This window comes from Hyla sarda, chromosome 1 (assembly GCF_029499605.1).
Source record: "Hyla sarda isolate aHylSar1 chromosome 1, aHylSar1.hap1, whole genome shotgun sequence".
Classification (NCBI taxonomy): Eukaryota; Metazoa; Chordata; class Amphibia; order Anura; family Hylidae; genus Hyla; species Hyla sarda.
The window spans coordinates 68185310-68200213 of record NC_079189.1 but is presented as its reverse complement, the minus strand read 5'-3'; the positions used below and the strand labels follow the sequence as shown (position 1 = coordinate 68200213).

At 44.0% G+C, this 14904-nt stretch overlaps 1 long non-coding RNA gene across 3 annotated transcripts in view; it reads left to right on the top strand.

Moving 5' to 3' along the window:
* Positions 1–14904, top strand: part of LOC130355387 (uncharacterized) — a 119078-nt gene that overhangs the window by 37743 nt on the left and 66431 nt on the right. The gene's annotated exons all lie outside the window — the stretch shown is intronic.

The following is a 14904-nucleotide window of genomic DNA, read 5'->3' as shown; positions in this document are numbered from 1 at the left end:
TTTTTAAACGTATAAATTTTCCTGCATGTAGTTATGATTTTTTCCAGAAGTGCGACAAAATCAAACCTATATAAGTAGGGTATCATTTTAACCGTATGGACCTACAGAATAATGATAAGGTGTAATTTTTACCGAAATATGCACTGTGTAGAAACAGAAGCCCCAAAAGTTACAAAATGGCGTTTTTTATTTTTATTTTGTCGCACAATGATTTTTTTTTCCGTTTTGCCGTGCATTTTTGGGTAAAATGACTAATGTCACTGCAAAGTAGAATTGGCAACGCAAAAAATAAGCCATAATATGGATTTTTAGGTGGAAAATTGAAAGGGTTACGATTTTTAAAAGGTAAGGAGGAAAAAACAAAAGTGCAAAAACGGAAAAACCCTGAGTCCTTAAGGGGTTAAAGGGGTACTCCCGTGGAAAACCTTTTTTTTTAAAAACAACTGGTGCCAGAAAGTTAAACAGACTTGTAAATGACTTCTATTAAAAAAATCTTAATCCTTCCAATATATTTTATAGGCTGTATACTACAGAGGAAATGCTGTTAATTTTGGATTTCTCTGATGTCACAACCACAGTGCACTCTGCTGACCTCTGCTGTCCATTTTTGGAACTGTCCAGAGCAGGAGAAAATCCCCATAGTAAACATATGCTGCTCTGGACAGTTCCTAAAATGGACAGCAGAGGTCAGCAGAGAGCACTGTGGTCGGGACATCAGAGAAATCCAAAAAGAAAAGCATTTCCTCTAGTATACAGCCTATAAAATGTATTGGAAGGATTAAGATTTTTTAATAGAAGTAATTTACAAATCTGTTTAACTTTCTGGCACCTGTTGATTTTTAAAAAAAGTTTTCCACGGGAGTACCCCTTTAATGTGAGTAAAGTACTGAGGAGCATTTAAACCATGTGGAGGCACTAAGAGGGGACTCTAATGGTAAAAAGGGAAATAAGAGGATACTATTACTATCTATGGCACTATCGCCATCTGGGGAACTGCAAGTTTGGCGCTTTTTTGGGGAAAAACATTATATTTGATGGCACCATCAGGCACAGTATTAGGGAAAGAAGCAGGAGCACCTGGATAGGAGGTTTGTGTAAAGGTTGAAAATACATAAGAAGGATGAAGGAAAAGTGAGCAGCCAAAACTGGGTGCCAGGAACCACAAAACCAGATGGAAATGATTGTGCAGTGCAATTCACACCTTTATTAAGATAATAATTATTTATTTATTTTAATTAACAAAGAATAGCAGAACCCATGGACTTGGTCAAACACAGCCAGGGGTCTAGAGCCAAAGTGAGTACTCAGAAATATCCAAAGTCAGGATATCGGAAAGTAGAGTAGTCAGTACCAGGATAAGGAATCAGAGTGGATTTCAGCCGGTCCAGGTGATTCATGGGATCACAAACATAACAACTGGAATACGCTTAGAGATCAGAGACCACATGAGGGTAGAGGCAGTCTGAACTGTAGCAGGTTAAATAGCCAGGACCATGTAGGAAAGGGACTGGCTGATACAGAAAAATGAATAACTCCTCTTTAATTTTAGATGAGGTGTAGCTGTCTGCTGAGAGGCAAGTAGTAGAGTAGGGGAAGGGTGAGAACCCTAAAAGTGCCAAACTCTGCAGAGACTCATAACCGAAGGAAGTCTTCATAGTGGTCTGATTCGGATGGAGTAAAGGGAATGGGAGAAATTGCCAATCAGACAAGATGTTCCCTGTAGTCACCTCACATTGAGGGCTCACTCAGGCCTCTGATGTGTCTTTGCCCAAATACCCTACTGAACCTGTAGTTACGCTTTTGCCCAATTTTGCCTTGTAACTTGCACATCTCAAACCCACCTGTCCAGATGATCCCAAAGGAGTTCAATTGGATTGGAATCATAACTCTAGAGTCGCCAAACCATGTTCTTCAGAACTTTCTTTGTTCTTTTTACTGAATATACTTTTTGCACAGACCGGAGGTATGTTTCGCCTTTTCTTGCTGTGAAACAAAACCAGTAGGGCAAGTACAAGAAGGAATGCAGGGTACATCAGGATGTAAACTTGGAGTCCACTGTTCCTTCAATTTTTAGTAAGTCACCACCTGCATCATTTCTAAAACATTCCCAGATCATAATAATACAAAAAAGTTCAGATTCTAATAAATCCAATATTTGAGTGAAATTTGGTACGAATTTGATTCCTGTCGATTTGCTCATTTCTAATACAAATCTTTTATGCCGCACAGTATCACATGCCTTTGAGCAGTCCAAATTTACAACATCCCGAGCCTCACCCAGTCCAATCTATAACTGACCTCACCATAGAGGTTGATCAGCTCAACCTGACTGGACCAACTTACTATCCTATAGTTTCCAGGATTATTGTTTTACCCTTTTTGGAACACCTGCACTGCATTTGCTATGCGCCAGTCCTGTGGAACAGTGTCAATATAGACACTGATGTTCAATTTGCTCCCTGGAGGATATCAATTTCTGGCATTTGTACCAAGTTGTCAGGGAATATTAAAGTATCTTATATAGCTGGTCCAGTGGTAAAGCTACCATAGTCACATAACTTTTTATATCATGTCTGAGTATCCCGATCACTGATTATCAAGTCGTGATAGTGATTTAGATATAAAATAGTTCATAGACCGTTTAAACATAACTTTTTAACCGTGTCTTAGGCTGTTTAAAAATTTGGCGCATCTTTAAAGCTGTCCAGTCTAAGCTTCAGATCAAAAATAAATTGGCTTACTTTTAAGCCCAAAACTTTCTTTTAAGCAAAAAATTTGTTTTTTTCTGGTAAGGGACACCACGTCGAGCATGGTGCACATCTCAATTTTTGTCTTTTGTCTAGTTTGTTTAAAAAAAAATGTGCGCCAAACTGAGGCCAAATTTTTCCTCATATAAGTCATTTCATTAATATTTCTTTCTGTATTATTTATCTATCTATTTTCTTACATGTATCATTATCTTTTTGTATGCCTATCTATTTGTTGCCTCATGTGTATCTCAAGTTTCTGCTATAATATGTATATTACATCATCTGCATTGTGAAGAAATTTTTCTGTAACACAACCCTATATGATCTTTCATTGTATTTTTAGATTTATTGTAAATGTGGCTCCATACTTAACCATAATCATTGTGAAACTATTTTATAACTGGAAACAGTCTTTAGCTAATCCTATATATCCAATATATTTTAGTTGTAGTTCCTGCAGTCATGAAGAGCTGATAGTAGACTTGATTTAGAGGACTACAAAGCATCTTGAGGAGGCGGTTTTTCTAGGCTTGTATTTCAGCGGTGCCATGTAATCGGTGATAGGATGTCAGGTTATAAGCTTTATAGAGATAACTGCTTAACAAAAGCAGATAACCCTGACCCTGCGGTGTGCGGCACACATGGTTAACACCAGGCTTCTCTGAGGGCTTTTCCTTCTCAGAGGCCCAGATCATTCGTAATAATACTTTAGATAATATCGAACCTATAAACCACATATAATGACACCAGGTTTATTAACATCAAGATGTCATCTTCTAATGTTTTACAAAGAGTTTCAGATATCAAAGTTCCTAGGATCTTATTTATGTAGATTCCTTGCTAGATAAATATTACAGATTAGGGACTACGTATATTGGAGTGTGATGTCTGTGCCCACTGCATGTTTCATGCTGTTCTTTTTTCTGTTACATTTAAGGGATTTTCAGGGTCTTTAATATTGAGAGTATTTCCTTAGGTAGTTCGGCCCATTAAGAAAAGAAAGATAGATGGCACTTACCCCAACTGTTAGAAACATTAAAAGGATGCATGATGGGCAAATGGCCATCAATGTCACATCCATGAACGTCCAACTTCTAGCTACCCCCAAACCAAACAGATAACTGAAGTGACCATGGTGCTGGGGTGGGTGTTGTGGCTTCTTTATTGTTTACCAGTCACAGCCTTGAATACATTTTGTGGTGACTGCGTCTTGTCCTGAAAGTCAATAGGACTGAGCTACATGTGGTAGCCCTTGGGGGGTATGGTGTAGTTGGGGTATTGCTGTGTTGGAATATGAGGGGTTAATTTAACCCTTGTCACTCGTGACGCCAGGGTGAGGGTTAATACGCTGAGGTAGTTGCTAGGCCTATCGCTACCCTTCCCAGAAATGATAGGTGCGTGCAGAAATAAATGATTGTCCACGGCAGTGCTGAACTTTAACTTGCAGGAACTTTACTGATGAATTGCAGTACATTCAGTAACGGTAACAGTCTTAGTAACAGAGTCTATTATCAGCATGGCAGTGATTGACAGTTGCTTAGGACCGATAAGTTATCCTGAGATTAGTAGAATTAGGTTTTGCAGAGATCCGCTGGATTTAGGGATCTGTTTAGGTCCAGTGATCTTGCGGAGTAATAGGGAATTGAAGTAACTCACAGTTTTGGAATGATGGCCGTTGCAGCAAGGCTTTGGCCTAGTGGTTGCCGAAAAGGAAAGAGAAAGATTAATGGCCGCCGCTCCCTTATATGGGCAGGGCCACTTTGGATTGGTCCATGTCAGCTGTCACTCACCGTTACAAAGCATGGTGGGTGATCACCTGACTACCTCCAAAGGTCCTTGAGTAAAAACCATAGAGTTCTGGAACGCATCACGTGACCCGCAGGTCCTGCAACACTAACAACAAGGTAAGTACACTTTATATACATATAGAAAATTAGAATTTGAATAATTTTAATTATTAAAGGGGTGACTAGGGGCTAACTATAGATGAGGATCCCACTTGTACCTAGGGACTCTGACTTTGGGGACCTCACCACAAGGTAACGGATGCAATCCGGTACCGGGAAACCACAAACCCCCTTACTTAAAACAAGTCGACCCCGACACCTGTCCCCAGAGGCAGATGAACTAGGGCAGGCAGAACAGGATTGCTAACTAAACAGAATCTATATCCTGACAAAACTTTTATACGCATTAGGTACTTTTAAACCTACTAGACATTTTCTAGACATTTGAAACATTTGAAGACTAGTAATCCTACTAGACACTTATAAGGCTTCCTAGACAATTATGAAGCTATCTAGACAATTATGAAGCTATCTAGAACTTTAGTTTCTAGCCTCTTAGACATTTTAATTAAGCTTACTATACATTTTAAACTTACTATACAATTAGGCAGCTATCTGACATTTAGTTGCTAGCTCCTAAAATATTCTGTTTTAGCTCTCTATACATTTTATGAGGCTAACTAGACATTAGTACAGCTCTCTATACATTTAGCTTCAAGCTGACCAAACATTTTGGAATCTCACACATTTTTTTCTTTTTGCCAACAATAAGTTACCTGTTAGTACACGAAAGGTATACTGGCTAGCCGGAAGCTATGTCACAGTAAGATGGCTGCTAGGGTCTATCGGCTACACGCTACTTATCCCTAGAGCATTTCAAAATAACCTACCTAGGTTACCTTTAGAAATACGTGTTTAATTCTATACCTGCAAGAGCACCTACTGGCCAGGTAGAACATATCACACACGCAATACAGAGAAGAGAAATATGAGTGTACCTAACAGTGGCAGGAATTGGACATCAATAGGCTACAATTCCTAAGTGTTTGTTTGAATGTGAGATACATTTTGTTTTTGTGTATGTACTGAAATATATTGAAGTAGTACATTTAAGTGAGTAGTCTAGAGTACTGAAAAGTTATACGTAGAGCATTGAAGTGGGTCATAAAAAGTACACTGTGAGCATGTACTGAATGTGAATCTTGATACCTTAAGGGTAGTTTGCCCTGTGTAGTCCTTTGAGACCGCCGCTACACCCCCTCTGAGTCATAAGGAGTCTCTTCACTTGACGATTCTGCAGGAGCTTCAGTCCCCGAGAGACCAGCTGGAGAGCTGGAAAAAGAAGCAACATCTTCAGTTGGACTGGGAGATTGTCTGAAGTCAGGTGGAATAGGTGCAATGAGACTTGGGGCAGTCACAGGAGTAGGACTGATGCTTGGTGTAGCAACCAAGGGTGGTTGATGGGGAGCAACAGCCATTGAAAACTGGCTGGGTGGAACGGCTACTGGCACCTGCCTGGGCGTAGCAACCAATGGCGGCTGGTTGGATGGAGCTGGAAACGGTATACCCCAATACATAGTAGGCTTCTGAGATGGGAACAAAGGAACGTCCATAGTGGGATGAATTCCTTCTCCCGGTACATATTCTCTCACTGGCCTTGCTGGAGGTGGAGTAGAAGGAATAGAAGGAGTAGAAGGAGGTGGACCAAGCATGTCTTCTCTCAGGCACACTTTGATTCTGTTTCTGTGGACCACCTGCGGCTCAAACCCTTCCTTCTGTATCTCACATACATCCGTTTCAGGGTAAGGGACTCCAGTAATGGTATATGGTTCAGTTTCCCACAATGAGTCCAATTTATGGGTTCTGGGGAACTTTCGGAGCCACACCTTATCTCCAAGCTGCAAGGGCTGAGCTGAAGCATGTCGATTATAACCTTTCTGCTGGCGCTTGTGAACTTTACCCATTTTCTTCTCAACAATGTTTTTGGCCTCTTCTATTCTTTGTTGATGCTCCGACACCCAACCTTGGGAAACCTGAGGGGAATTGTTAAAAGGTGCCTGCAACCCGAAGGTCCGATCCTTTGGCAATTGGCCGTGTCGGCCCATCATCAGGAAAAAAGGCGTATACCTTGTAGAACAGTGGACAGTGTTGTTGTAAAATTCTAGGAGTTCAGGCAACAACTGGGGCCACTCTTTGTGCTTTGAGACAGAGGCAGTTCTGAGCATTTGGATGAACATCTGATTGATCCTCTCGCAGAGCCCATTCCCTTGGGGATGGAAGGCCGTCGTCCGGAGCTTCTTGCAGTCATGCAACCGGCAAAGTTCTTGGAACAACTGGGCTTCAAAGGCGGTTCCCCAATCCGTGAGGACCAATTCAGGACATCCCAGAGGTTGGATCCAATGACGATAGAAGAGCTGAGCAGCAGTCTTGGCGGTAAGATCCTTGACAGGAACCACGACCACCCACTTAGAGTAATGATCCACCATGGTTAGAGCATGACAGTAGCCAGATCGAGTGGGGGCCAGCTTCACATGATCCAAGGCAACAATCTGGTTCAGTCTCTCTGTACAGATGGGATGTAAAGGGGCCCTTGCATCCCTTCGGGGATTCTTGATAACATTGCACATGGAGCACTCAGCACACCATTTCTCGATGTCTCCCCGCATCCCTATCCAGTAAAATCTTCTTCTGACAGTGGCCTCCGTCTTATGGACCCCCAAATGTCTGGATTGATCATGGTAGGCATTCAGGACCATGGCTGCATCTCTTCTGGGGACCACAATCTGATGGGAAACTGGGTCTAGGGAATTTTGGTAGACCAACCCCTTGTGCAGGAACAGGTGATTCCTCTGCCACCACAGCCGCTTCAGTTCAAAGTCTCCTTGCGTCTTGCGCAGCCGAGTGGGCACTTTTTTGTGGAGACAATAGTCTAAGAGGTCCCCGATGACCCGGTTCTCATCCTGAAGCGTCTTCCACGTGGACAAATCTTCAGGGACTTTGGGAAATTCAGGTCCGTCACCCTCCTGGGCAGTTAGAGCACTCTGGCTCACGAACCTGCAGTAGAAGGGAGGCATCTCCACATCTTCCACACATCTTCAGCAGGAGGTGCTTCCCCCGGGGCCATGCGAGAAAGTACATCCGCATTAACATTAGTCTTTCCACTGTGGTACTTGATGTTGAAATCATAATTGGCCAGTCGAGAGGCCCAGCGCTGTTCCAGAGCTCCCAACTTAGCAGTGTTCAAATGGGCCAAGGAATTGTTATCAGTGTAGACCGTTAAGGGAATAGCCGCTAGATAGTCTTTAAACTACTCAGTAATGGCCCAGACCAGGGCCAGGAGCTCCAGTTTGAAGGAGCTGTAGTTAGCATCATTCTTCTCGGCGCCTCGGAGATGTCGGCTGGTGTAGGCAATTACTCTCTCTTTGCCATCTTGCAATTGAGATAAGACTGCTCCCAGACCTTCGAAGCTAGCGTCTGTATATAAACGGAATGGCAGGCTGTAATCGGGATACGCCAAAATGGGGGGTTCCGTGAGGAGATACTTCAGGGCTCGGAAGGAATCTTCTTGTTCTTCGGCCCACTGTATGGGTAGCCTCCCATTATTATTCTCCCGGGCAGTCCCTCTCAGTAACTCGGTTAAGGGCCCAGCAATTTGAGCAAAGTGGGGGGTGAAGCGTCAGTAATACCCGGCAAATCCCAGGAAGCTTCGGACATCTTGCAATGTCCTGGGAGTAGGCCACTGTTTCACAGCACTCACTTTGTCTGGATCAGGCTGGACTCCTTGAGCACGGATGACATGTCCCAGATAGTGTACTTGTGGCTTCAGCAGGTGACATTTGGAGGGTTTAACCTTGTGCCCATGTTAGATAAAGACTTGGAAAACCTCTTTCATGTGCTCCAGGTGTTCCTGATATGTCCAGGAATAGACAATGACGTCATCCAGATACAACAGCACACTCTGGAAGTTAAGATGTCCCTAACATCGCTCCATTAAGCGTGGGAAAGTAGCCGGTCCATTGCACAATCCAAAGGGCATACTTTTGAACTCCAAGAGTCCCATGGGGGTCACAAATGTTGTCTTCTCTCTATCCTCCTCCGCCATTGGCACCTGCCAGTAACCGCTCGTCAAATCCAGTGTGGAAAAGTAGGTGGCAGACCCCAGTGTAGTCAAGGATTCTTCAATACGGGGAAGAGGGTAGGCATCCTTGTGAGTTATGCCGTTCAGCTTCCAGTAATCTACGCAAAAGCGGATAGTCCCATATTTTTTCTTCACCAGGACCAAAGGTGTGGCCCAAGTGTGGCTTTCTTGGATGACATCAGCTTCTTTCATCTCCACGAGCATCTTCTTTATGGTCTGATACATTCCAGGAGCCACAGGGCGATGCCTCTCCTTAATGGGTGGACTGTCTCCAGTAAGAATCCGATGTTTAATCATTGTGGTCCTGCCAAAGTCTGTGGGGAACTTGCTGAAAGTTTCTTGATATTTCTTAGCTACTTGGATGACTCCTTCCACCTGTTCCTTGGGGGTGTCTTCGTCTCCTATTTGTAGTTGGCCCCACCAAGGTTCCGCAGGATTCTGGTAAGGTCCTCGTTGGGCCACTTGTGACTTCGAGACCACATCTCTGATTTCTAAATGATGCAGGGTAGCAACAGGGGTATACTTGGGTAGTCGGACAGCAACTTGAGAGAGATTAACGAGTCTCACTGGAACTTTCCCTTTACGTACCGTTACCAGGCTTCTAGCTGCTCTCACCAAGGGACAATCTTCCAGTATGATGGGTTCCAAGAGCGCTTGATAATCTAGATTTTTCACCCCGGGTCGGGCACGACACCAAATAACTGTCTCCGCCTGTGGCTGTAGACTAACGGCACGTATATCTTTAATCCTTACTCGACAGATTTCTCTTTGAGGATTCACAAACTTTTGTTCTGCTTGGAGTATTTTGAGGTGGTGCTGGGCAGCTCGCCGGCCTGGAGGTGACAAGTGAGGGAGAGATGCATGCAGTGCACAGACAATATCATCAAAACAGTGCCTCATAATATTCATGCCTAAGATGAAGTCAGCTGCCCCTTCATCCCTAACATTGGTGACAATCACACCCTGCCTTTCTAACACGTGTTCCTACCTTCACCGTGGGCTCCCAGTAGCCATGCCTGGGTACTGGTTTCCCGTTCCCTGCGATTACTCTAAACTCTGCTTCTTTAGGTTCACACAACCTTTCTGGACCCCAATACTTATAGAAAAACCCCTGCGGGATAGTGGACATCTGAGACCCTGTATCTATCAGAGCTTGTAACCGGATACCTTCAACTATCACCTGTAAATAAGGACAAGGAGCGACATACATAGACAGTCCTTTCTTGTGGCTGGTTAGTTCTGGACCTTCAGCAGCTACTCCTGGGGTGTGGTCCTCGACCCCAGGGGACGCCCATTTAAAGCCCAGCATTGGCTCTTCCAGTGTCCATTCTTGTTACAATAACTAAAGACAGGTCTCTGATTTCCAGGTGGTCTCACAAGAGGGGTATTAGGTGGATTAGCAGGGCGGGGGTCAGGTTTCTTAGGTGGCGGTGTTGCAGATCTTGAAGGATTTGGCCGCACAGCCATTTCTTTAAAAGCCTTGGCTAACTGCTCAAGGTCCTGCTTAATGTCTTGTAGGTCAGCTGTCCAAGGGCTAGAAGAAGGTGTTGGCAGGGCAGGCTGAGAAGGGACAGGTGGCTGGGGCGAGGGCCCCGGAGATTCTGTAGCGGGAACACTAGCCTCCTCTGTCTGGGATCCTGATTCTATCACTTTAACCACTAGTCTCTCAAAAGCTGGGAAAGTCATGTCAGGGTTTTGCACGGCCAACATCCTCAGTTGAGCTTTGTCCCATTTGTTCAGTGCCCCTTCTATAAAAGGGTCCATCAATACTCGGTTGCCCTGATCGGGCGTGATGCCATCCAACTTCTGTTACGCCTCTAATGTGCTCTGTAAAGCTACTGCATATGCCCTGAGAGTCTCCCCTGGTTTCTGACGTCGTTCATATAGTTTGAGGCGTACCTCTGAGGGGGAATGAGATTCGAACACCTGAGAAAGTCCTTCAAAAATCTGTCCCACTGTGGCTTTGTCAGCCGCTGGCCAGGTGCGAAGTTCCTCCAAGGTGGGTCCCCGGAGCTGTCCCAGAAGGTAATGTATAAAATCCAAAGAGGCTGTAGAACTTCTCTTTAAAGTCTCTCAATGAAAAAGGATCACCATTGTACTTGGGAAGCACAGGATTCCCCAAGAAGACAGGTGCAGCAACAGGGGCTCCCAATACATAGGGAGAGACAGGAGATGGGCTTGCCGGATTCTGCTCCGCCTGCGATGAAGGTCTTGCTGGGATCACAGGGAGAGCACGTCTCTGTGGAGCAGAAAGTGTTGGCGAAGGCGGCAACACTCTTCTGCCTAGGGGTGGAGACCGCATTGGTGGGGTCACGGGAGCATCGCCCCCTTTCTGTTCAGGTGGGGACTGTGGCGTTGCAGGCTCTGACATCTTTGCATTTGGTATGCTGACCCTTTAAATAAATCTTGAATTCCTAGGACCCGAGGAAATACGCAGTTGTTCTCTAATCTGGAACTTGAGAGCGTAGATTTCAAATTTGAGAGAGGTGACTTGAAACTCAACAGCTTTTAGTTGAAATTTGAGTGCATTGATCGGCAGCTGAAGTGACTCTATATAAGACTTCAATTCGGCAATCTGGTGTCTCAGAATCCCGTACTGTTCCGGCTCCTTACAACTTCCAACCCGCTGTCGCACTCTGCGCCTTTTCCCGCGCTGAGCTATCTCTCTTTGTTGGTCTCCGGCACTAGACTCCAACAAAATGGCCACCACGGCACCGAGGGCCTCGGTGGGCGGGGTCTCTGGATCACGTGCGCAGGAAGGCCCCGCGCCAACTTCAGCTCTTTCACTCACAACTTGTAACTCCGCTGTGCTGTTCGCCTCCCCCCTTACTTTACATGCGCACTTTCTCCACACAGCTACGTGCGTGCAACCCCTTACTCTGGAGTATAAGTTACAGTACATGAATAAAGTCCGTTACTTGGGGGGGAGTACACTTTCACTAGTGGCAACAGTAGTAGGCACACACACCCGAATCCTGTTCGTGCGACGCCAAAAAGGCTTTGTGGTAGCCCTTGGGGGGTATGGTGTAGTTGGGGTGTTGCTGTGTTGGGGTTAATTTAACTCTTGTCACTCGTGACGCCAGGGTGAGGGTTAATACGCTGAGGTAGTTGCTAGGCCTATCGCCACCCTTCCCAGAATTGATAGGTGCGTGCAGAAATAAATGATTGTCCACGGCAGTGCTGAACTTGAACTTGCAGGAACTTTACTGATGAATTGCAGTACATTCAGTAACGGTAACAGTCTTAGTAACAGAGTCTATTATCAGCACAGCAGTGACTGACAGTTGCTTAGGACCGATAAGTTATCCTGAGATTAGTAGAATTAGGTTTTGCAGAGATCCGCTGGATTTAGGGGTCTGTTTAGGTCCAGTGATCTTGCGGAGAAATAGGGAATTGAAGTAACTCACAGTTTTGGAATGATGGCCGTTGCCGCAAGGCTTTGGCCTAGTGGTTGCCGATGACAGCTGTGCAGATCCGTCCTCATCAGCAGCCCACAAGGAAAGAGACAGATTAATGGCCGCCGCTCCCTTATATGGGCAGGGGCAGGGCCGCTTTGGATTGGTCCATGTCAGCTGTCACTCACCGTTACAAATCTTGGTGGATGATCACCTGACTACCTCCAAAGGTCCTTGAGTAAAAACCATAGAGTTCTGGAACGCATCACGTGACCCGCAGGTCCTGCGACACTCACAACAAGGTAAGTACACTTTATATACATATAGACAATTAGAATTTGAATAATTTTAATTAATAAAGGGGTGACTAGGGGCTAACTATAGAAGAGGATCCCACTGGTACCTAGGGACTCTGACTTTGGGGACCTCACCACAAGGTAATGGATGCAATCCGGTACCGGGACACCACATACATGTAGTGCTACAAAATGTACAAAGCTGTACTTGGTGATGAAGAGACTCCAGCACATTGGACCTTCGAATCAGCCATTAATATTAAAGGGGTACTCCGTTGCCCCAGTGTTCGGAAAATTTTGTTCCGAAAGCTGGTTGTGGGCCCCTCCCATAGACTTGCATTGAGGGGGTGTGGTGTGATGCCACAAGGGGGCGTAACCATGATGTCACAACCCCGCAGCCTGCATCCAGCTTTTGGAGCTACATATTCAGAATGCTGGGGCAGTGGAGTACCCCTTTAAAGGTATATAATGTTAAAAAAAGCATGGCTGCTCTCTTCCAGAAACAGTGCCACCATTGTCAGTGTGTGGTCTTGCATGAATCCCTTACTGTATGTACATACTATTGTAGCCAATGCAGGGGGAAATGATGTCACTATGGACAAAAGGACACATGGGATACATGACTTGGGACCTTTATAGATCCTAAGTCATATATCCCACATGAGCAGAGGAAATGTATTTATATATGTTGTGGTGTCTATGTAATTTTTACTACAATTATTAAAAGTTATGTTTAACTGAGTATGTCCATACTACAGTTTTTTCCTTTTCGATTAAACTATGAAGCAGAGCTGATAAATGAGAGTGCCCCCATCAGGAGGCCCCCAATACTAGCTGTATCAGAGCACTGCTGGCACCTATTGAGATATTAGCCACAGGTATACCCTGAATTCTCAACAGAGGAGGCTTGTGGTCAGGTGCTGGAATGGCATTTGCATTACGTCATCACTTTTATAATTGGAATGTTCTACCCCATCTACATATAGGAAAAAAGAAACATCTTTATTTATCTCCCCGGTAAAACACTCCATAAATAAGTCATTAGCATTTAGTCAGCTGTGTGTAGGGAAGCATTATTTATTGATATCAAAGGGCTTGTAGTTGTTGTGCGCTGATGGGCATACAAACCCTTCTCTGGAAGATCACAGGCACATTTTCTTGTATTTTACATAGCGTAGCTTCGGTGAATAACATAGCAGCACTTGGAAAATGTTACAGAAGCAAAGGAGTAAATAATTAAAATTCACAATTCCCCATATTCTAGTCCCCACCATAGGTTTAGGATATAACTCTGATGCATGTGTTGTGCCATGCAGCTGCACAGTACCAGTATAGACTCTACAAATCAAACACAATTAGAAAGCCAATGCATATAAATGGATATCACCGGGAAAGATTAATTCTCAGATAGGGATCTATATAGTGAAAAGACCTTATTACTTACCTGGAGTCAGACAATTTACCTACCGTGAACCTGGTCATAAACTGAGCAAAAGACAGCAATATGTAACTATTAAAGCATGCTGCCTTCAGCTATAGCACATGCTGTATCTTATTAGGTCCAAAATTCTGTGCTGGTTAAATTCATAAGGGGGTACTCCCCTGGAAAACATTTTTTTTTTTTTTATCAACTGGTGCCAGAAAGTTAATCATATTTGTAAATTACTTCTATGTAAAACTCTTAACCCTTCCAGTATTTATTAGCTGCTGTATGCCCCGCGGGAAGTTATTTTCTTTTTGAATTTCCTTTCTGATTGACCACAGTGCACTCTGCTGACACCTCTGTCCATTTTTGAAACTGTCCAGAGCAGGATAGGTTTGCTATGGGGATTGTCTCCAAAGAGCAAAAAGCAAAGAGCAAAAAGAAAAAAACTTCCTGTGGAACATACAGTACTAGAAGGGTTAAGATTTTTAAATAGAAGTAATTTACAAATCTGTTTAACTTTCTGGCACCAGTTGATTAAAAAAAATGTTTTCTAGTGGAGTATCCCGTTAAAGGGGTATTCCAGTATTTTTTTATTTGACTATGCTACGGTGGCTTTAAAGTTAGTGTAGTTCATAATGTAATGTATGTACATGTGTGTGATGGTGGTTTTGCAATTCTTATGTGATCTTTGCCCCAATTTTAATGTTTAGCAGCAAACAGAAAGCTGCTAAACAGGTTTTCCTAGGTTGCCGTGAAGTCCAAGACATTACATCACTAGTCAGGTGTTCAATGGGAGCGTGTTTTTGCTTCAATGGGTGGAGCAATCATTGGGTGTGGAAGGGTTATTCTCTACAGGGCTGTAGGGAATTGTTCCTAATGTGCACTTCAATGGGTATGGTGGCTGGTGTGAAAGGGAGAAAAGTGACCTCACACTTACAAACAAGAAATACTGTGACTTGTAGTTGGAGGGAAATCAAATAGGAAATAGCCATTTCCTAAAAAGATAGCAGCATCGCTATGGTGAACTCACAACATAGCCATTTAGCCTCAACACAAATACAGATCCTTCCTAAGCATGTCCATTAGTGTCTGGCAGGTAAGTACTAAAGTCA